Source organism: Pipra filicauda, unplaced genomic scaffold (genome assembly GCF_003945595.2).
Source record: "Pipra filicauda isolate LSUMZ 115617 unplaced genomic scaffold, ASM394559v2 scaffold142_size1944046_pilon, whole genome shotgun sequence".
Lineage (NCBI taxonomy): Eukaryota > Metazoa > Chordata > Aves > Passeriformes > Pipridae > Pipra > Pipra filicauda.
Window position 1 is genome coordinate 644,802 of NW_024103907.1, and position 21,690 is coordinate 666,491.

Here is a 21,690-nt window from a genome sequence, read left to right on the forward strand (position 1 = left end):
TCTTTCTGGCCCAGGAAGTATTAAGTTTTGAAAACAATCTTCGCATATTATCTGGGAGGCTACTACTGTTTGAATACTGTTCAAACAGTATTCAAAAGGGTGATGAGATATGTTGTCTAAATTCAGAAACATCAGTTAACATCGTGGAATTGGGTGGCAGGCAAAGATAATCAATAATTTAATTACCGGTGACCCATTGTGTTTACTTCTAGTTAGAAGGGAATTTCTGCATTCTGGGATAAGATATCATTTATTCAGTTTTTCACAGATAGATTCAAATGATGCTTTTCCTGCCTTCAGGATGAAATGAACTTAATCCAGTGTTGTAAATGAAAACCAGGTGTCCAGATACACACTCTTCCTCACAGCTTGCATTGCATTTATTTACCTAGAATAATTCCCAACAAAATTTGCTGCCAAAAGTTTGACTTACCTTTACTTAAGGTGAGTATGGCCATGGATGCAATTGCTGCTGCAGCAGAAAATGACTGTTAGCAATGTCTTTTTAGAGTTGCAAGCCCTTGTGAGAAAGCCAATGTTCACATGTTGTAGCTATTATTATTACTCATTTTTATTGAGAAGGCAGCTGGCTGGAGCTCCAGAAATAGAGCAGGTTTAAACTGAAGCAGGACTTCTCATTTGTCTCTAAAAATAGGTAATCTTCCAGCATGGAATTTGAAACTGTGAGTTTTTATGCTTTTGAATTCCCAGAGTTATTCCTGTTGGATTTCTCTTCATACAATTTTAATATGAACCCTTTGAAATTGGATGCTGGCTGAAGTGTTTCTTTGGCTTGAAAGTGTATGTTTCACTTGCAGTTGTTTCAGTTAAAAAAAGAAAAGCTGGATGAGAACAGGTGGTGTGACATATTTTTTTAAAAAAGCATTCTGGATTTATGTGGTGTATGACATCATCACAGTCAGGTTGTAGCAGAGAAGCATGCATTACATATCTTTGAGAGATCGAACTTACATTTAATCTGTCCTTTTGGTTTCTTATAGTATGATATACTCTATATAGATGCCCTTAACACTTCGCAACAAATTATTGTGCTTGTATTAACTGCAATACTGGCCAGAAATCGAAACAGAAATCAGGATGTGCATGTCTTATCTCTTAACAAGGAGCTTGGGAGACCATTCTTACCCCGAACTGGTGGCAAGCAACATGGACAACATGTTGGTATGGTAGCATTAATACCTCCACTATGCAGATGAGAAACCTATGTGCAGGAAAATGTAAATTATTGTCCCAGAAGCATTAGGCCTATGTCTAGACACCATAATCTGGGAAACATCTGAGTTTCTGACTCAGGATGTGCACACAGGCAATGTCTGGGTCACATTTTGGGGTGAAATGCATGTGCATGCCAGCCATCCCACACCAGATCCTTGGTTTCCATAGGAAGGACATCTGGGGATGTGAGCCAGGCTGAAGCCACAGTGAATTCCAAGAGATGCCCAGCCTGGCCAGTCAGGGGGCTGGATGCAGATGATGGAGCACCTTGGCAGTTAGGTGTGCTTCAGACAGATCCACAAGTATTAAAATAAAAACCTCCAACCTTTACAATGGTAGCTCCAGTGCATAACTGCAAATTTGTCCTTTATGAGTCCTAACATTTAGCAGGATTAAAATGTTTAAATAGCTCTAACTGTGCGGGAGCAGTTTTAAATAGGGTGATGGGGGAAATGGTTGGAATGGTTCCACTATTGTCCAGAGCCATTCGCTGAATCCTGGCAACAACACTTCTGTGCAGCCCCACTTTCAATGCACAGAGGCGCAGAGCAGATTCATTAGGCATCTTTGAATATGCGATGACTATTTAAAAAAATAAAATGGCTGCTACATTATGGGTGGGTAACTAAGGAACTGCTAGATATTTTAAAACTTTTTGACCGTATTAAAGAAGAAAATGAAGGGACACTTCAAACTGAGGATCCCGCCTATGAGCGATGTCTTCCTTTAGTGCTACAGTAGCAATGACCATTTAAGGACATAAGCAAGATGAAGTTTATGAATAGAGGTAATATGGTCTATATTATACAAATATGGTCTTTATTACCTCTTCCTACAAACACTGTCTTTACGTATTTATTTCTGATCTGCACTACTCTCAGCATAATGATCTGTAGCTTTTCTTAAAAGTTTTTATGATAAAGCTACTGCCTGGTGTAGAATATCTTATGAAAAGTCTTGTCAGCATTTGAAGTCAAAGCTTTACTGTTATGTGCACCTCAGATTTCAACAGAGCTGTAGGATTTATGCCTACTTAACTAATAACATCTTCAGAGAGTACATTCCTTTAATTGAAGAATGTGCCTCAAAATGTGCAAATTCACAGATGTTAATGATTATGCACATGTTTTCCCTTATTGCTTCAAAGCCAGGAAAGGCCACATGCAGCTGTAATTTGTACTGCAGTGATGAGATTTGGATTAATATCAATGAAATGAAAAACTATATTCAGGGACTCATTGTTTTTTGCAGATAATGGGGCATTTCTAGAAATGTCTATTTTGGAGAAGTAAGTCTCATGCTTCAGCTCATAAAGCAATAGGAAGGTTGCTCCCTAGTGTAAAGTCAAAGCTGTGCAGAAGGTGAAGAGAAAGGATAGAAGGCACCCCTGCACCCCATGGGAGCAACTGGATGTTGGAACCACTGTCTCCATGTAATGGAATAGAAGGAAAAACAAAGTGAAGATAAAGTGGTGGGTGAAAAATACACTAATACCCAACAACAATGGTGATATTTACGTGCCACATGCACTGCTATAGAGACTTTAGCCATGCCCTCTGTATCTATTTACATACTGCATGTGCTTCCATGTATGAGTTTTTGCTGATATATACATTTTAAATAATATGGTTCCCCCATTACTATAGTAATTCTGGTACCAACCATCATAAAGTAAGACATTGAAATATGAAAAAATATGAAAAAGCCCTTGTATACAAATACGTGTGATCATAAATTTTAATAACAGGAAGAAATACGTGCCCTATGAAGAAAGTTTTCATGTTTTCTTTCTTCAAAGTTGATGCAAACATATGGGTTTGTTCAAGTACTTTCTACACAATTGCTAAGATTTTTAGAAGGGACTAGGCTTCAAACCCCCAATTTATGGTTGTGTATAAGCCCTCTGTTGCACTTTCCATTCATGTTAGTAATATCCACTAGACACAATTTTCAAAACTTCAAATTAAGTGTTTAAGTACAAGCAGGCAGGCTCAAGGCATCTGCTTCTGAAATTTGTGCTGTAATCTCTGCACTTTCTGAGGTTCAGTTTCTATTTTCTCTAACTAGCATATAATGCCTGTAGGAATACCCATGCACACAAATATTTTTCCTGTCTTTTTGATATCAGAACAAAAAGCCGGTGCTGTGGTTGAAGGCACTATTGTAAGGCATCAACCTGGCACTTGGTAAAGCTTTTAATCTACTGCATGACTGAGCTCCAGCACAAGTCCATGCAACCAGTGTGCCGGTGCCTTTTGGGAAGGGCACTCCTCACCCACTCCTCTGTGGTGACAGTTACGTGAGGAACATGACTCCTGGCTCACCACACAGGAGCTTTGAAGCGATGGCCACTCTCCAAATGCCTGATATACTTAGCATCAGAAAGTAATTCAAATTCTTTCAGTTTTTGTCTTTGGTCTGGAAATGTATTCCCCTCTTCAGTCACTCTTAAATGACAGGATAACATTTTTCCCTTCTAATCAGACACTTACAAGGTTACTTCATTTCCCCTTGGGTCATCTAGTGCAAAAGCTTAAGCGTTTATGACTAGTTGCATGCAAATACACGTACTCTGCTTTGTGTATAGCAGTACATCGTTGAGGTATGCTACTGAGGCATCACACATTCCTATACAGGCTAATTCACCAGTTTCACTTGGTAACAATGCTATATACTTACTGAACATTTTTTTAATCTGGGAATTAAGCGAGATTTTTAGGAAGCTTAGGAAAACAAACATTTAAGTCTACTGGACTGTATTTTTACAGTGTCCTAATCAGAAGTCACTTACAGAATTTTGAGGCTGAAAGTAAACAGGGCATTTTGTCAAGACAAGACACTGCCTAAGTTTTATACAAGCTAAAGCTCTTCCCCTGGCGCAGCAACGACCTTGAATTATCAGGTTGTTTTGTCATAGTTTGAGACTCAGTTTGATGGGGAAAGAATGCAACAGGCACCTCGACTCATCACTGCAGTTAGTGCAAACAGGCTTTAAGAGGCTATAGAGACTCTTCATGGCTTTGACATCTGCCCAAGTGGAGCTCATTGTAGGACTGGGCCCAAAATGACCGGCTTCTCACGTTAGGCATTATCACTGCAGGCAAAGGAAGCTGAGGAACCAGATTTTCAGATACTACAAAGGGCACTATTGTGTGAACACTCTTGAGGGTATTGAAGGGAGAGGTCCAATCCTGTACAGCATTTTTACAGGTGCATAGTTTCAAACATGAGAATAATCATACTGATGTCAACGAATTGCTTATGAATTTAAGATTAAATGCATGCTTTGTTGGATTAAGGCTAGGGCACAGTCTTACCAAATTTAGCCTCTGGTTCTTCCTAACTGTACAACTAGGCCAACCTGTTCCTTGCCCTTACCTTCTGCAATAGCAGTTAATTAGCAATGAGTTGGTCTCTCAGGATTTTTAATTTTTTTTTAAAAAAAAGTGACAACCATTGAGATATAGTGTTGACCAAACCTAACAGGATGGCAAATATGCTGTTGCCTGCACCTGCCTTTCATCTTGATGAATATTGCAGAGATATGTGTTGCTTTCACTACCACGAATCATTATTCGTATTCACAGTTCAGCTGGAACACACCCATGCCTGAAGTCATCTTGATGTCTAACAAAATGCAGCTCCAAATACGATTCAGTGAAAACTTGTGACAAGTGCTGTGTGAAAAGGTTTAATGCACATCCGTTTTCTTGGGGCCAAATTGTTTGCACTTCCATTAAAAATTTAAAAGTAACTTCGGAGAGGAGTGAGGTTCTAGTTTTAGTTTTGTTAGTGGTTTTTTAACTTACACTCTATCAATGGAACAGGATATATAACTGCAGTCTTTGAAACACAGGAGGTATAACTGCAAAGATGAGACTACAAGGCAGGAATTTGCAAATACCATTATTTTAAATGCCTTCTCAAGTAAAAGAACCACAAACACAATTACACTCTTCAGCGGGCAGACAAGCTACGAGCAGACTCTGCTCTCTGCTGGATGTTACTATTTCTGTTCTTACTTCCATTGGAAGTACATCCGTTTGGGGGGGGGGGGTGGCATAATAAATCAGATTTCATAGTTAGGTGCTTCATTTTAGGCATCCAAGTTTGACTAAGTGGCTTTCTCGTGATGCTACGGGCAGCAACCCCGGTGACGCGCTGCGGGCCTGGCTGGCGGAGCTGGGGGGACCTCTCGTGGTGGCAGTGGTGAGAACAACCCTGGGTCCTCTCCTCCCAAACACCTACAGCAAAGCTCTGCTCATGGGTGAATGCGACTGGAAGTGAAAAAGTGGGTATTAGGAAAAATCTCTTCACTAAAAGGGTGGTCAAGCATTGGAACAGGCTGTGGTGAAATCACCATTCCTGGAAGTGTTCAAAAAATGTGTGGATGTGGCACTTAGGGACGTGGTTTTGCAGGGGACTTGACAGTGCTGGGTTAAAAGTTGGATGCAACCTAATGATTCTGTGATTATCATAGAATCATAGAATGGTTTGGATTGGAAGGTACCTTAATATTCATCTCATTCCAACCCCTGCTGCCATGAGGAGGGACATCTCCCACTAGACCAGGCCAGTCAAAGCCCCATCCAACTTGGCCTTGAACTTTTCCAGTTGTGGGGCAAGCACAACTTCTCTGGGGAAGCTGTTAGAATGCTTCACCACTGGAAGAATTTTTTCCTAACCCTAATCTACGCTGTTTCAGTTTAAAACCATTAACCCTTGTCCTACCACTATACTTCCTTCTTTCCTGTGGGCCCTCTTTAGGCACTGGAAGGCTGCTCTAAGGACTGCCCAGAGGCTTCTCTTCTCTAGACAACCTCAACTCTCTCAGCCTGTCTTCACAGGAGGGGTATTCCAGCCCTCTGATCATCTTCATGGTCCTCCTCTGAACTCACTGCAACAGGTCAACATCCTTCTTATGCTGGGAGCCCCAGACCTGGATGCAGCACTCCAGGTGGGGTCTTATGAGAGCGGAGTAGAGGGGCAGAATGAACTGCTGGTCACATTTCTTTTGATGCAGTCCAGGGTACAGTTGGCTTTCTGTGACTATAATTCTATGTCTATGATTCTTTGACTGTTACTCGATGCCAGTTCTGGTATAAACATGAATTCCCGCCCATATTTTAAAAATATTGCATTAAAATTCATAGTTTTATGAGCAATTGGTGACTATATTCATTGTGCAGAATTTTCAGTCTTTCAGTGACACACAGTCCCAACAGAAGAGATTCTCCATCGCAGTTTGAGGGACATGCTCTTTCATCCTTCCTCAGGTAGTAGTACTGCAATTTTTTACTATTCCCGTAATACTAGTTTTGTGGAGTTAAAAAAAAGAGTGGGTTTGTGGGTTTGTGCTTATATAATTTAACATTTCTTGCTTTCTTAATGCATTCTGGATTGTTTTTCAATCAAAAATACCTAAACTATAAGTTTGAAGAACACTTGATTCTAGTTTCTTAAAAAGTTATGCACAATGCATTTGATCTGTGAATAAATTCTTTAGCCATGACCAGAACTACGCATGAGATGTACAAATGAATCAAATACAAATGTAACCTCGCATACTACTCATAGAGGGTTTTTTATTATCTTCTAGAATATTTTATGGAAATGCACGTACACATGTGCCTTCCAGACAGATAGGGTAGATTCCCATTTAAGTTTCCTAATAGAGACATAAAAGGGCTCTCATCAATCTCTTTCTTACCTGTTTGTATATGTGAAAGTAAGATAAAGGTGCAGTGTTTTGTTTGTTTCTTTATTTGGGTTTTTTTAATCAAGAACTACTCATAAGAAGTGATGAAGAAGCTTCTCCCACTCATCTTCCAAGGAAAGGTGTTTCAGCCATCTTGCTGAAATGCAGCTGCAGTGCTGAGCTAGGACCTCAGACAGGTACAAGGAAAGGTTCAGAAAGAAGTGGCCCTGCATGTGTGGCAAGGCAGAAGTGGAGCTGTTGCTGTGATGTCTGCCTAGAATTTTAATGGACTGGAGGGGCGCATTTTCAAAAGAATGGACATAAAGGATTATGGGATCACAGTACTGCAGTGTAATTGAAGCAGGGGAGACCATAGGAGGCCTCTGATCCAACTTCCTCCCACGGCAGAGTCAGCTCTGAGGTCAGGGCTTCATCCTGTTAGGGCTTGAAACCCACCAAAGATGGAGAGTGCATCACCTCTCTGGGCAACCTGCATCTCTGCTTGGATGTCCTCATAGGGACAAAAGTTCTACCCAGTTGTTGTGGTTTAACCCCAGTCAGTAATTAAACATCACACACTGTCCCACAGTGGTATGGGGGAAAGAATCTGCAGGGTAAAGGTAAGAAAGAAACTAATGTATTGAGATAAAACCAGTTTGATAATTAAAAAGTTGTTTGGTTTTTCCTTTTCTTTTTTTTTTCAATTGTAAGGGAAAAAAACCCTACAAGAACACCAAAGAGAGATGAAGGTAAAACACAAGGAAAAAATAAGATATGAAAGTGAAAAAAGTTGCTCATTGCCAGCTAACCAATACACAGCCAGTCCCTGAGCAGTGGCTTTCCTGCCAACCTCCATCTCCAGTTTTATTGCTGAGCATGACACCATATGATCTGGAATACCCTTTTAGTCAGTTGGGGTCAGATGTCTTGGGCTGTGGTCCTTCCCAACTCCTTGTGCACCCCCAGACCACTCACTGGTGGGGTGACATGAGAGGCAGAAAAGGCCTTGGCTTTGTGTTTTACTCAGCAGTGAGTAAAACATCAATCTGGTATTAACACTTTTTCCAGCACAAACACAAAACACAGCTCCATACCAGCTACTGTGAAGAAAATTGACTAGATCTCAGCCAAAACAAGCACATCAGTTTTAACCTCTCTTCTTTCAAAATATACTTGCTGGTTCTCATCTTCCTGTCCTGCCCTGCTGTGAAGAGCCTAGCTCCTCCTCTGTGACCTCCCTGTCAGCACCAGGAGCTGTTAGGTCCCCTGAAGATATCTTTGCTCAGCCTGAACAAGACCACTCCTCCAGCATCTGGCCTGTGCTCCAGCCCCCAACAAGGTGGTGGCCTCTGCTGAACTCAATCCAGTTATAGTCAGTGCTTCTCCTATATTCAGGGCCCTGGATTTGGATACAGTAACCTAGATGGGATCCAATAAGTGCTGAGTAGCGGGAATAAGTGCTTCCCTTGGTCTCTGGCTCTGCTCCTGTTCATCCAGCCCAGTATCTGCTGGCTCATGCTCAGCTTGCTGCTCACCAGCGCCCTCAGTCTTCTCCACAGACCAGCTGCCAGCCAGGCAGAATCAACCTGCGCTGGTGCCAGAGGCTCTTCCTTTCCAGGAGCAAGCTTTGTATTTGTCCTTCAATTTCACAAGGCTGGACCATTCCTCCAGCCATTCGAGGTCCTGCTGAGTTGCCTGTTCTCGAATGTATTCACTAATTCCCCCCAAACTGGTGTCATCTGCAAAATTTAATTAGAAGTAGATCCATGCGTGTAGGCAATTGATAGGGCTACATGATGTTTTGCAGACCAACACGAGCTCACTCTTTCCCTGCTCCAAGTGTTTACGTGGCACCCAGCCTAAGCTAATATACTTTGCCTCTCAGCAGAGCTTAATAGCTTGGGATCAGAACTGTGCTAATCACAGCTAAATAGCTTTTGGTTCAGAGCACAGGAAAATTGAGCTGTGTCTGCTCAAAATGTCCTGTGTGAGTATAACACGTAAGTCCACCACTATGCCTGTTCCACTATGCCTGTTCCACTAGCTCTGGTGGAGCTACTGAATGAGAAACTGGCAAGCTTGAAAGATGCCGTGTTGTGATAAAGTGGATCTGAACCCAGCGATGGTGAGAAAACGGAAAGTGAGAGTATTTATTAATCTGAGGTCACTTACAAGACCATTGAAAAGAAATCATTATCTCTACCACCAAAACTGAGGATGTTATTCTAGTTGTCTGATAGAGCAGCATCACTGTTTGTAATTTCCAGCACAATTTCTAGCATATTGAATATGTGCCTCCTAGCCACCTCCTGGCAATAACTCCCCTAACTTTTGGCAAGCTTTGGGTCAGGTCAGTGCTCATGGGCATTGACAGAGCTGTGCATGAAAGAGCTTCTGAGTGTGCTGGCATTACAGCTGATGGCAGCCTTGCTTCATAAAGGACTATGCCAAGCATGTCAGGCTCCCGATACCAGCCTGCGATAACCTAAACGGATGTTGGAAGTGCAATGTGGGGAGTCAAATGTTATACAGGGAGGAGAGAAGATGAGTCTTAGATGAATCAATACTCAGTAAGTGATACCTGTTGGCTTTCAGAGGACTCCAGTTAGACACAGAAAAGTAGGGTGGCCAACAAAATGCACAGATGAAGAGAATCCATATATTCATAGGGATGACCAGGTTAACAATATATATTCTGCTTATCCTTGCCCTTCAACCATGGCAGTTTGGGCATTATCAAAAATCCGTAGCTGATTTTTAAACAGCCAAAAATCTAGAAAAACAAAGCAAGCACCAGCCTTAAAGTTTCTTACTCTTATGAAGTAGCTAGAAACACAGTGCAATGCTTCTAGAGGAGACCTAGAAACCTCCCTGGTTCAAATCTGCTGCCTGTGAGGCACAGGAGGGAGAAGTAACTCTGAAGGAATGAAAATATCAGCACACCTATTAATGGTGGTGCCCCATGAAATAATTTTTTTCTTGTATACCCCTTAGGTAACTAACACAAAGGAAGCTTTTGGGTCTGACATTTTTGATGGGATGAATCTGCTAGTCTCACTTTGGGTGAAATCACAGGCCGTTAGGAGATATCATGAAGAAGCTAGAGTGCATCTGAGTGCCGTGTCTGAGGCCTGTGAGAGCAACAGAGGTAGGGATGTCAGTACGGTCTTTATTTTATTTATTGCTTTATTTATTATTTTATTTTATCATTGTATTATTTATTTATTTTCTTTGAGAACACTGTGTAACATCTAATATCCTAAGACAGTCTACCCTTCCTCATAAATAAAAATATTCCATGTCAAATGAAAAGGAGACAGATAGCATCACTATAAAATTATCATGGAAAACTGTCCCTGTGCATGTTTTGACATGCAATGCAGCCAGTTCCCACCCATTTGCTGATGCAGAGGCACTTTGGGCAGTTACATATTGGGAGCGGTAATACTATAGCCAGGCTGTGCCAGGCCCTCTGTACTCCTGGCAGACGTCAGCATGACTTCAGGGCTCTCTGTGGCCCATGGCTATTGTGGCCATTGTCTGTCCCTTTCTGTTTTGCCTTCTACACGTTCACGTGGCCAGATAATAGGTAGAAGAAGAGAAAAAGCAAGGCCGGTTAGAATCAAAATCCTAAGAGAAATCCTTCTTAGGGCTGAGGTATTTCTGCCAGTCATGGAGAAATCTGGGCTTCATCCTCTTGGGAACAACCACCTGAAATGATTGTTTTGAGCTGTCTAACTGATTTCAGGGGAAGGGGGAACGGAAGATGGAGGAGGAAAGGTGAGAGAAGAGCTCCATTTATACTTAATTAGTACGATATACTAGATGTCAGAAATAAAAGGCCGCTGACTTGTTAGTAGAGCCTGAACACACTAAAACATGAGAGAAACTGTAAAATGAGAGGAGTAGCTCTTGAGCCAGACAAAAACCACATAAGGGAAGACTCTATGAATAAAATTTTCCCCATGAGTGAGTTGTCTGATAGTGAGGCCAATACACCAGTACATGATGAAATGGGAGGTGAAGACAAAGCTGGTTATCAAGAAGTTTGTGAAAACTGATTTAGGAAAGTTTTTTGAGAGGAAAATACTTCTTAATTTTTTGCACAAGGATCGATTTTGCTAAAAAAATGTGAAATGGGGAATAGCCACACAAAAAAGGAAAAAAAATGCATGAAAAAAAATGAGCATTTGTGAATGAGAAATTAATACTATCCAGTGGGTTAAAAACACCTGCTTCCTGGCTATCCATGGCTATTGCTGATGATCGGTCATTTTTCTTTTCACCTTCCTTTGATAAACAAAGGTTTAATGTGTTCAAGGTGAGCATTGTTTTTCTAACCATAGGGCTTCTCTGAATCTGTTTTCTTCATTTTCTTTACATCCTGCTTGACTGGAACTAAATCAGAATCACAGAATCTGGTAAACAGCTTTCACTAATAACTTCCCATTTTCTGTCCCCTGTTGATCATGCTTTCCTTCTTCATGGCTCTACTACACCAGCAGATAATGGTTATCAATAACCTTTATAATAATTATGATTATCAAGATGAGTTGTAGTTTTTGGAAAGAAACATATTTATAAATAAACAGAGAAAATTACATTATATTTATTTATTTATAGAAGAACACATAATATAGGATGATCTGCATTTTATATCATATATCTACTTTATTTATTACAATCATTAATAATATTTTCTCTGACTGCTGGATGGAGGCAGGGTGCACACTGTTGACAGTGCAATGACTCATGCTCCCAGTCTGTCTTCAAAGCCCACTTCGACACCCTTCATTTCACACAGCCTGCTCTTCTGTCCTATCATGATCCCTGGCAAGCAGGTACAAGAGAGAAAGATGAGAGAACTCTAGAATGTTGTCCGAGTCTTTACTTATATCTGTTGGGGTGTCTGGAAATTATTACATATGGGTCTTTTCATCTCTGCTGGGTGAGTATTTAAATTGCGAAAAATAATGTGTTAAGCATGACTCTGCCCTGAATGTTGATCACAGTGATTAATGCTAGTTCATGCCTACCTTACACTCTGTGTGATATCATGTTTAAGAAGGTATTAGCTACCACTGCTTAGCTGAAACATCTTCTTATGTAGGAAAATATCATTTATAAATAAATAAACCAAGACTGGGAGTGACATAGCTCTGAGCTGATTACTGAGGAATAACCTACAAAAGCACAAAACTAATTCTACATAGTTTTTCAAACACTTCCCATAAAGCTCTTCCATGGTAAATAAAGAGAATAAGTCCATAGCAGGAAAAGCTGTGTCAGTTATTTCCATCTATGTTCACCAAAAAAGAGAGCAGGAAAATCTCCATGCTTGCATCCTTCCAGATGGAAACTACACAGAGTTGCTGCCTTGGAGTGAAGTATTTGTAGAAGAGGAGAGAAAATGAAGAGTAAAAATTACTAGGGCCTAGACATCTTTAAAAATCAGTTTGTTTAACAACTCTTAAATGAAATACCTGAATGACTACCCATGCTTGTAAAGTCAAACCCCTTCTTTTCCCACAGGGCTGGAAAGCAACTGATGAGATAATTTTTCAAAAAGGGTTCCAAACAGGGAGCTGAGGACAGGACACTTCCACAAGATTTATAATAAAGAATAAAATTAGAGGACACATGAATGACTATGACACCATGAAAAAGTCAACATGAATTTTGTAAGTGCAAATCACACCCCACAAGAATAGAGAGGAACAGCATATAGGGATACCGGAAATCTTGTCTACCTAGAGTTCCAAGGGCATTTGTGTTCACTGTCAAGGGTTTTTAAGGAATTTTAAGTGGTCACAGGGTAACACTGCATGGATATCTGCAGAGTTGGTTAAAAAATAGAAAATTCAAAGCTGCAGTAAATGGTCAATATGGATATATGAATATATAGAGAGTACATTGAGTGTGTGTGTATATATATATGTATGTATACGAATGCTACACAGTTTCTAAGAAGCAGTGTAGATGCAATTCTTGGTCGAACACTGATGGTCTGAGCACTACAGCCCACCTATCTGCTGTGATGTGGCTTCAAACTCCTCTAAGTATCTGCTTCTACAAAACTAGTTCTTCATGGCCTCACCTCTCCTGGTGAGGAGTCTCCACCAGAGAATCTTCCGTGGTCCCTCCATCAGTGTTGCCCAGATTAATCATAGAAAAAGCCCATCTTCTGAATTTGAACACTTGGTGTCAAAGCCAACTCTTCACATCAGCTGTTTTCCACCTGCCTCAGAACTCAGGGCTGTGCTGCACTGCAGTAGTTAATGCATCCACTGCCCTGGGCAAACAGGGTCAGCCAGGCTGCACGGCTCTGGCTGCATGCCATGGACTGACTGAGCTGGCATTTAAGTTTTAGTCATAGGGTGAACACATTTCATCCTTGTTTTAATTTCCCTGCTTGGAATTCTTACTTGATAATCCAGTCTTTTTGTGACTCCTCCTACCCAGACAATATCCTAAATTTTCCATTATCATGGCGGCACAAATGCTCCAAAATATATTTTTCTTATGATTACATGAATGTTTGAAATATACATATACATATTTTGATGATGAAAAGTATAGTTAATGAAAAAGCAGCATGTCAAGATAATCTGAGCCTAAATTAATTATCAAAGGACTATAAAATTCCACACCATTGGTGGTGCTAACACTAATAGCCAGGGCTGGCAACATGCTAATCACTCTGGCTCTAGAAGACCAGACTGGTATTTTAATCACACAAACACTAATTGCCTGGTCCTGCTGGCATTATAATTGTTATGGCACTAATAGCCTGGGCAAGATGGTATTTTAATCATCCTGGATCACAGCCTAAAAATGTTAATTTATAACATTTCTGTCTTTTTATCAAGGTTAACAAGAGGTCTGCTGCAGATATGATCAATTACAATATGCAGAAATCACTATTTTAGCTTAAAAGAGAAGCAAATCAGGAGTCTTAGAACTCAGAGTAATGGAGACTTTTCAGTTAGAACACTGCTTTCCCATATTTCTTCTTTTTTTTTTTTTTTTTTTTTTTTAAACTTCTTTTCCCTGCAGCATCTTTAAACCACATGTGAGTCACTTGAGACAGCTGGAGCAGGCTGCGCTGAAGAGTTTGCTGTTCTAAGTATTACAGTGATCTTACTACAATATCCAGCTAATGCAGTTTCATATATTTAACCTCATAGGATTAAAATCCTCTCACTGTTGTTGATATTTTAAGAAATGAATTCAGATTGTCTACAACTCAGCTTATCTTCAAATATTACTAATTAGTTATCTGTTGTAAATTCATTGACTTCAAAGAGCCTACCTAATCTTTGCTGTTACATAGTGCAGGTCACTTACAGACGGTTTTATGGCTAAGCTTCATTTTTATCCCCTTTAATTGGAGATTGGGTATGCTGGGGGCTGGGGAGACAAATTAAACAGGAAATTTCTGGTTTTCCTCCTACAGCCAAGGAGTGTGATCTTGCAATGCCTGGAAAAATCTCGCAAATTTGTGGAGGAAATAGAGCTTTCTCTATAAAAATTAATTGTGGTCAAGATTTTGAACTTCGTTTTGTATTTCTCATAATGGCTGGGATGTTGGGTCACCTCTTTTGAGATTTTCCACAAAGTTAAAGAGCTCCCTTGTAGCTTCTGGGTCCACTACTTAGATGCAGTACACTGCCACTTGAGTAAGATTTCAGCTTCCCTCATTATGGTGGTGGCGGTGGGCTGCATCTGGATGATGGAACCATTTGTTCATCCTGCAATGTGATATTGGCCCCATGTGTTGCAGGATGAGTAACAGCACGTGTTTTTGGCTGCCTCCAGCCTAGAGCTGCCCGCTGGGAGCCCAGCCCTCCTCCCACACTACCATGGCCACAGTCAGCAAGTGTCCAAGGGACAGCAGGGGACGTACCCTGTGCCTCTTCTCTACAGGCATTGTGCAGAGGCTACCAGCATCAAGGGTGTTGTGTGACATGAGGTGTCCCATTTGAGGAGGAGGGAAGTGAAGTTAAAGAAGTGGAGAATTAAGAAGAATGGTTTTGGCTGAAGGAGGAGGCAGGTGAACTTTATAAGGCATCGGCGTCGAGGGCCACCCATTTGAGTAGCTGGGTGCACTTTACTTGTGTCAGCACCAATAAAAGTCATACCAAACTCAGTAGCAACAATGAGCCTTCTAACTATACTTGATTTCCACAGCTGGGATGCTGAATGCATCAATCAAATACTTATTTTTGCCTTTGTTTTAAAACGTCCCTTGAGGGGAAATTTGCCCTTCACCTGCTTCCCACATGGGAAGCCCAGCTGCTCTTTCAGGCTCAGTTTCCAAACACAGGGCTGCCCTCAGCTGACATTCTTCCATAAGAAGATTGCTAATAATGCTAGTAGTTCACAATCTATTTTCACTCTAGGAATGGAATTTCAAATGAGGACTTTTTATGCCTGCTGCTTAAAAAGGATTTGAGGTCTTTGAGAGAGGATGCTTTTAAAGAATTCTCATTTCAATGTCCTGTCCCCCATTGCCTCCTATCCTTGTGATGCTTCCTGTGTCGTCTGTGGCTTCATTGCCAGCACCCATGTGGATTTTTTGTCTGCTTTCGTTTAAGCAGGGCTGATGCCACCCTACTGGCCTATGTGGCCAGCATGGCCACGGGCAGTTGCAGCTGACCTGCTCGGAAAGGTTGTTCTCAGCGTGCCACTGCATCGGAGCCAATGCTTTCAGCAGCTAAACTTAGGAGCAACACGACAGCTGTGTGAGATCATTGTGCTGCAGGAGCTTATCCAGCAGGGCAATGTTTTGGAGACTGGCACTGCATGTTTTCCTGGCTAAACAGTCTGCTCTGCCTGGTTACAATGTCCTTCTGTTTACTTCAACTTAGAGAGGATTTCTTACTGTGCCTGTGGTTAAAGCTGAGATGTGATGACCAGAAAAATGTGTTTTCCTTGATCTCTGCGCAACAAAAAGAAATACTGTAGGGCCAGTATTGTTGCTTACTTATGCTCAGCTGGTCTTGACCTTTCATGACTAAATATAAGGATGGTGGCCTCTTCTGATAAATTGGTTGTGATAACACATATAATTTCACTTACTAGCAGATGAACTTTAACATGAAACAGGATTCTTTTCCTTCGAAGTTTAATATTTCCTTTTATACAATGCTGCAGAAACCTTTTAGTGCTTTAACCTTCAACATGAGAGAAGTCAGCCCCAGCTCCTTGGCAGGAAAATAGTTTTTTTTAACCAAAAACAGCAGTGTCATAGTAAAGTCCAGGAATTCTCTGAGTCCTCTGTCTGTACAAAGCTGCAATAGCACTATGTGTTTGCTTTCTCTGCCTCCACAGAAATTAAAGATTTCACAGAATATTCTGAGTTGGAGGGGACCAACAAGGATCATCGTGTCCAACTGTGAAGTGAATTTCCCATACGGGGATGAATGAGGATTGATACTTTGGTATTATTAGCACCATGCTCTAGCCAACTGAGCTTATCTCAGGGTACCCTATAGAGAACCTGTTTCTAATGCATTACCTGTGCAGCCAAGGACTGCAGAGGTAAAAGAGAGCTCCAGACTTCCTAGAAATCCCTAATCTCACCCTTTCAAGTCCTGAAGCTCTTGTGAAGTGCTATGTTAGCGCAGCATTTTAAATGAAGACTGGCAGGTTGGAAGGATGTATTTCTGGCTGTGGGCTGCTGTATCATGGGGGAAGGACAGCACTCTGCACTGATAAGTGAAATTCAAAGAAATACAACTGGCAAGATTAGAAGGGCTCTCAAAGGAAAGGGTTTTTGGTTTTTTGGAGGACAACCTGACAGGTTAACACAGGTGACTAAGGTGAGAGAATGAAATATCTTAGAAATGCCTTAAATTCCAAGGTCTGCTTTATGCAGTAGATCACATGAATAGGAATATGAATGTGAAGTACATAAGGAGATAAGTTTTAAAGTGTCTAAGTGCTAAAGATAAGTGTGTAAGCACTAACAGCTACCTGTGCCAACTTGGAAAAGAGAAACCAAACTCAGATGCCACTGGTAGCACACAGATTTCTGAGTCTTGATGTAACCAACACCAACAAAATTAATTTAAGGCCATCCTAAAGAGTGTGAGCATAACACGCTGTTGATAAAGCAGAACAGTAAAGGTATTTACTAAAGCTGCTATACAGACACAAGTTTTCACAGGGGACTTCTTCAAATTGCAAACATTTAAAATGTAAATGTTCTTTGACACAGCAGGGTAGTTGAACCATGAAATAAATAGGTAGAAACCCTGTTATTTCTATTGAATAAGCTGAAAAAAATGCAAAAAGTGAAGAAATAATGCAGCAAAAGGAAGTAAATTTGAATTAAACAGAGACAACCACAAAATTGGATCTATTACAGGAAATAGTTCAAATACATGCTATACCTTGAGTAGGCTCTCTTGAAATTGTGTTATTTTGGCCTTCTGTCTCGGTATCCTTACCCATCTGTTGACTATCCTGTGCCTGCAGTTTGTATTGTGCTCCTGAAATACTGAGGTTAGTCAGGACCATATCACTTTAAAAAAAAAAACCCAACACACAGACAAAGAAAGAAAAAAAACAGGCTGGGAAGGGGGAGCTAAAGCCTCTGCTGCATTGGGCTGTTTGGATACATTGGCTGCAGCAGTGGTCACGCATCCCTCCGCAGTCTGCTGATTTCGCAAAAGAGGGAGGAAAGGGTCGTTTTGCAGCCCAGATGCTGTCAAACACAAGCAATCAATGGAAGAAATGGCACAATGAACAGACAAGCATGTGGAAGCAGTTTATGAAGAAATAGTTAAATACCGAGCTTTGTCCCGGCTGACGCTGTAAGTACGAGCTCAACAGCAGATCCTGTGGTCACTGCAGTTGTTTGTGGGAGATGTTTTAGCACCCCGATGCTTTTAGTTCTCACAAGCAGAGAAAGCATTGACTCTGACACGTTTCATAGTGTATTTAGGCAAATAACTCTATTGTATGTCTCTCTACAGAATTTTTGAGTGACTCACAAGCTGCAGTGCACTGGTAGGGTGGGTAAAGAATAAGCACGAGCTTATTCTCCTTTCCTGATGGCTTATCTGGGCTCTGCTCTATAGATATGCTAGCAGATTGCTGCAGTACCACCCTCCTTGTGCAAAGGCCTCTCGCTGAATTTCGGCTCTGCCTTCAAGCACTGCTATACACAATGCATTTTTTCACACTCCAATGGCTGACTTAGCTTAAAAAAAATTTCCTAGAATTATTTGTTATACAAATTTTCTTCATGCCAACTGTTCTATTTTAAATTTTTCTTATATGTGCAGTTGTAGAAAGCTTATGAAATTCCAGTAGCTTTGTGTGTTACCATCGGGAGACTAGTTCTTAACATAGCTCTCCCAAAGAGAGTGCCTTTATTACTTAAAGGAATGAACACTTTTCTGTCTTTGGTCTGTTGCTAGCTGAAGTAATTGCATGCATTTTTAAATGTAAACATTTTTTCTTATGGAAATCCAATATCTTGCTCTCTGGCAAATGCTTTACTGCTTTTTATTCTACATATGCCCTAATGATCTAGTACAGCTTTAAAAACAAGTAAAAAAGCAGAGCTAGAGCAAGTTTACTGCACTGTGTTTCTCAGCAATGTTTTGGTAATCAGACAAAATTTTTTATTGTAGCTAAAACTATGCATGTTGGCAGAGTTAAATAATGAGGTAGTGAGTATTTTTCTTGTTATTTTATAAGAATATTATTTTTGCTCTAATCTGGAGAATATCATCTATTTGATGTCCTCTACTTAACTTAAGTCCTTGGTACTTAACGCAGCTTCTGGAGAAACCGCTGGGAGACCTCACTCCAGTGCCAGGGGAGGTAACAGCGGGGTAGTTGTGATGAGCAGCCTGTGCTGGGGTGTTGAGGAGGATGAGTAGTTGTTGCAAGGAGGAGCCTTCTTTTCTGCATCTCTTTTGGGACCTGGCAGAACTGTAGCTCCTGATGCCAAAGGCTGCAAGTAGATACACACTTCTGCCCCCATCACGCTGTTCACCTCACTGGGGATGTGAGGCAGAGCCTTCCTCACACTGAGGAATCCATAGGGAAGTTTTCCCTTCATTGCTTTGGGAGTTGCCCTCACCTTACATTCCCAGAGGTATTAAACTTCCATCAGCTGTCTATTCTATTTGCAAAACAACTTCTTATTGCTTGCTACCAGAAACTGAATTATAAGAGGCCAAATTTATCCCTTAATGAGTTTATAGCAAATTACTGTTACCTAGGGAGCACTGTGGCAGCAAATGTGAATGCTGAGGCTGTGTTATTGTCAATGTTCATTCTTGACCCTTCCTCTCCCATATCAGGATCGTCACCCTCTCAACACGAAGCAGAGTCTCTGGTTGGAAAAAGCCTTTCCAAAGACTAACAAAGTAATCATTTGCATTGTCACGTGTTATAAGAATACAAAAATAATACAAAAACTCAGTCCAACATAGCTAATTTCTGTTCCCATACTGAAAATGTGCAGAACTATAACATAATTTAATTAGATAAAATTGTTTTAAAGGCTGCTTGCTGTTATGTAAAGACAGTGGGAAAAGTTCAGCTCCTGTGTACTTCCATTGTTTTCAGCAGAATTATACTGGGGTGAATTCGGCATTTTCAGGGGCCAACTCAAAACCCTTTTCTTTCTCTGTCTCTCTCTCTTGATTGTTTTCCTGTTTCTCAGATGTGATTTTGTTATGACCTCCAAGGCAACAGGCCCAAATTTATAAAATATAATACAGCATATCTAAGATGCCCTAGTTAGGGCCACGTTTGCCTGAGGCTCCCTGTAAAGTAAATGGAAACATAGCAGCACTTCCAGAAAAGCTGATACACCAGATACCTAAAACTAGCCTGTGGGCATTGCACTTCACAATGTTTGGGGCTGCTTGGACTCTACTCTCAAAAGTAGAGTTTCTAAAATACAGGATGAGTTTTTATGTTAAAATATACAAAATGGTAGCATTTTCTTGAAGAGTTTAAACAGTGTCTAGCTGGCTAGTTTCTATGAACCCTTGGAATAACACACAGAAATGAAAAAATGCATGTCGGATTTTGAAGTATTTGAACTTTCGGAAGACTTAGTCTTTTTTGAAATATGTGTCAATTCATTCAGCAATATTTTTTGTTATACATGCAATTATTCAGCAATTATTTCTGCCTCAGCTAAGGAATATAACAACTCACACATTACTTTGGAACAGTAGGGTCACATTTTTCTTCTAAGTGTGTATTTAATGGATATATTTGCATTTTAGAAGTCTTGAGTTAAATCTTTAAATGGGATGGTCTAGTTCATTAGCATTTTTCATCTTCCTTTTGATTAGCTCAACAGAAGATGGTAATTGTTTGGAATTTTTTAGGAAGTACGTTTGTTGGTTGTGATGGCGATACACCAGAGCTGTGTGAGAAAGGAAGGTTTCACGTTCCCTGTGGAGACCTACGTGTGTTTATGCACAAAAAAATGTGCAGCCATGAAGGTCAGACTAGAAATAAATGAGGCTTAGTTATCTTCCGTAAAATTACCTGTAGAAACTTTCTCCACCCAGGTCAAACCAAAATAAGGTGTAATTTCTGATAGGTGATGATTATGGTTATGACACGATGGGGTGTGCTGGTTTAAGAGTTAACCAGCAGGGGAAATGAACTCAACTCAAAGGAGAGATTATAAGTCAGAATAACAATTTACTAAAATAATACAGTAAGTACAATCATACAAACAATTGGTCTTAACCCACAAAACCCAAATGTATAACCCAGTACCCTGGGGCATGAACAAAGTGGTGTTCCTTGGGCCCCGCTTGAGTCCAAAGTAAAGGGAGAGGGGAAGAACCTGCTGGTGGGAGAGCTGTTGCAGTCTGGTCAAAAGTGGTGATTGCAGTGAGATGCTGGGGAAAAAGCTGTTGCAGTCTGGTCAAAAGTGGTGATTGCAGTCCAGTTGAGGGTGGTCTAAGTCTGGTTGAGAGCGATGAGCTGCAGTCTTTCTCTGGATCCCACAGAGTGGTTAAAAATGTTCCAAGACTCCAAGATTATATATCCTCCAGTTCAGGCAGGAATGTTCAGTGCTTCCCTCAGGGCGGGGAGTTCCACAAAGGGTGTGAGGACAAGAGCATCCTCCTATCTCACAGGCCTCTTAACACCTAGTTTAAAGCCTGAGGAGTCAGGCTCTATGGGCAGAGGGTGCGAATAGTCTGTTGACAACAGTTTCTGGGAAATGGCATGGAAGGCTATAGAATACACAGTTTTGGGTTACACCCATACCATGATGAACTGGTCTCAGTTGTCCTAACTAGGACATGGGGCAGAGGTCCTCTGGTGACCTCTTAGAAGGGCATGAATGTGCCTTGGGCTCCTCTCAGTGGTAAAGTTTAGTTTCTTTTTTCTTACAGCAGAATAATACAGCTGGTTGCATATACCAATCACCACCTATTTGAGATAAGACAGCTGGTGGAAAGTAGTAAAAGTCAAAGCTTTAACACTCTGATCTCCCAAAAGGAAGAAAATAACAATGCTAGTACTTAAATCACCAGTTTGTCCCAGTTTTGTCTGGAATTGAGTTAATTTTCTTCCTAGTAGCTGGCACAGTGCTATGTTTTGGATTTAGTATGAGAATAATGTTGATAACACATTGATGTTGTAGTTGTTGCTAAATAGTGCTTACTCTAAATAATGGACTTTTCAGTTTCCCATGCTCTGCCAACAAGGAGGCGCACAAGGAAGCTGGGAGGCAGCATGGCAAGGACAGCTGAGCC

General features: G+C 40.9%; 1 protein-coding gene across 1 annotated transcript in view; it reads left to right on the top strand.

The window, feature by feature from the left end:
• The first annotated feature begins 17,573 nt into the window (after window positions 1–17,573).
• The window catches only part of SACS (sacsin molecular chaperone), a 62,235-nt gene continuing 58,118 nt past the window's right edge, over window positions 17,574–21,690 (top strand). The window contains exon 1 of the mRNA XM_027713689.2: window positions 17,574–17,754. The gene's annotated coding sequence lies outside the window, so the exon portion shown is untranslated. The remainder of the gene's footprint in view (window positions 17,755–21,690) is intronic.